This window comes from Ictidomys tridecemlineatus, chromosome 11 (assembly GCF_052094955.1).
Source record: "Ictidomys tridecemlineatus isolate mIctTri1 chromosome 11, mIctTri1.hap1, whole genome shotgun sequence".
Taxonomy (NCBI): domain Eukaryota; kingdom Metazoa; phylum Chordata; class Mammalia; order Rodentia; family Sciuridae; genus Ictidomys; species Ictidomys tridecemlineatus.
In genome coordinates this window covers 113,669,845-113,672,365 of record NC_135487.1, presented here as the reverse complement: position 1 = coordinate 113,672,365, position 2,521 = coordinate 113,669,845, and the positions used below count along the sequence as shown (strand labels likewise).

Below are 2,521 nucleotides of genomic sequence, written 5' to 3'. Positions count from 1 at the left end.
TAAGCCAAGGCATCCAACCTTCTAGTCTCCAAGAAAAGTAGAAGGAGCTTCCCCCACATGAGGGAAGCTTCCATACAGATAGCCACCCCATTGTCCTATCTCTGGGGCCCTGGGACTCTGGGCTCCTGGGGGCTGGCTCTGCCCTATGAGCCTCCAGCAGCTAATGAACAGCTGGGAATACAAAAAAAAAAGTTCCTTGGAGAAGGACAGAGCTAGCTTATTTATATATGGCTTTGTTTTTAGGAGTAGTGAAGGGAGCTGTCTTTGGGGGCCTTTTGTTCCCTTTGCTTTTCAAAGCAGTTAGGAAGGGAGGAGGGAAGAAGGGGCTCTATAAGTCAGTTCCACTCAGCCAGTATTCACTCATGGCCTCTGGTTCAGCATGCCAAGGAGTGTAGGACCAAGCACAGACTGCCTCCCTGAGATGAGCAGGGACAGCCTAGCTTCTGCAGGAATCACATCAACAGCAGGCACCTGAGGAGATCTTACCTTTTCCATTCAGTCAGTCTCAGTTTGGGGAGGTAGGCAGTATTATTCCAATTTAACTAATAAGAAAGCAAAGCTCAGAGTAGCGAAGCAATTTGCTGAAGGCCATGCTGCTGAGGAGCATGCTCACAGTGGAGATTCAAACCAGGGCTCTCTGGCTGTACAGGTAAGCTACTGCTGTAGACCACCAGCCAGGAGGAAGGATTTTCTGAAGACAGTCCCAGAGATTGCTGGTTTCGATTCAGGGAACCTGCACGGGATGGCTGTTCTCTGTCCAGCACCATGCTCACCCAGTCCAGGGGCCCCTAAGGCCAGTCTCCCACCTCACTATATCAAAGACACATGCCCAACTTCTAAAACATTGGGAAATGGCCATGAATTTTTTTTACAAAGAATTAAAAGCTAATAAACAAAGTGTAGGCATAATAGCAAGAACATCTATGTTCCACCATCAAGCTTAAGAGTTAAATATTTCTCCACCCACTGTCTCCCTCAGGGACTAACCATCCCCTCCTGAGTTTGCCAGGGCCTTCCCAGTTTGTGATCTTATTATCCATATGCTTGTCTCTGTGCCTGTACTACATTAGTGTGTGTGCCTGAACAATAGTGTTATTTGCATTTTCCATTTTTTTTTTTTGTTTTGGGTTTTTTTTTTTTTTGATGGTGCTGGGAATTGAACCCAGGGCCTTGTGCATGAGAGGCAAACACTCTGCCAACTGAGCCATATCCCCAGATACATTTTCAGTATTTTTTATATCAATGATGTGTTGTATGTGTCCATATGCATCTTGCTTTTTAGGAACAGCTTTATTGAGATATAATTTATATACTCTTCAAGTCACCTACTTAAAACATAAAATCCAATGGCTTCCAGAATATTCAAAGTTGTACATTTATCACCTTCATCAGTTTAGGACATTTTCATCACCCACCCCCAAAGAGCACTTCCATCCTCCAGGCAGCCACATTCCCTCTAGACATTGACAACCACTCATCTCCTTTCTCTCTCTGGGTTGGCCTGTCATTGCCATCCCAACTAAGGAACTCCAGCTGTGAAATTCATTTATAAATTAAACCATTGACCTTTGGTATCTGACTTCTTTCACTGAGAACAATGTTTTCAAGTTTCATCCACATGGTAGCAATAATCAGTTCTTCATTATTGACAAATAATATTCCATTGTACTGATATACCACATGCTCATGTATTGGTATATCAGTTGATGGACAGTTGGGTGATTCCCACTTTTTGACTAATATGCAAAATTCTGCTGGGAACATTCACATCCAAATTTTTGTGTAGACATATATTTTCATTTCTCTTCTATGTGATCATTAAAACATTAATAACCATTGCTTTTAGGAAAACATGTTGGACCTGAAATACAGTTGACATTATCAGAAAAAAAAAATACTTTCCTCACATAGAATTGTATAGCTAGACTATAAGGAACTGCAGTGTATCATTGTAAAGTATGTTTACATTAAGCATACCACCAAAACAACCAAAAAAGCTTTATTGACTTTTGGGAAATAAAGAAAAATGAACATAGTATAGCTTAAAAAATTATTAATACACTAAAAACATGATACTGACATAGATCTTCCAAGACACATCAGGAAATTTGACACTAGCCCGTCATCCCAGATACTTGGGAGGCTAAGGAATGAGGATTACAAATTAGAGACCTACCTGGGTAATTTAGCAATACTTTGTCTCAAAATACACTTTATAGGAGAGGGGGATATATGTAGTTCAGTGCTTGCCTAGCATGTGTAAGGCCTAGGGTCCAGTCAAAAAATTCTCAAACTGATATATCTGATCACAGACAACCATGGAAGAAGTAGAATAGGGCAGAGGCCATTATGTCAATTTCCAAAAAACTTATTAAACTATACCTGTACTTTGTTCAGCTCACAATATTAACATGTCTAAACACTGCTTTCACTAATTCAAAAAAGATAAGTTTTAAAATATTATAAAAATTATATGTTGGGGTTGGGGTGGTGGTATAACACTCACCTAGCATCTGTGAGG

General features: G+C 40.6%; 1 non-coding gene across 1 annotated transcript; it reads right to left on the bottom strand.

The window, feature by feature from the left end:
• Window positions 1-1,141: 1,141 nt before the first annotated feature.
• Trnae-cuc (transfer RNA glutamic acid (anticodon CUC)) lies at window positions 1,142-1,214 on the bottom strand. The gene has a single exon. It is a non-coding gene; the product is annotated as a tRNA-Glu (tRNA).
• Between the last annotated feature and the right edge of the window lie 1,307 nt (window positions 1,215-2,521).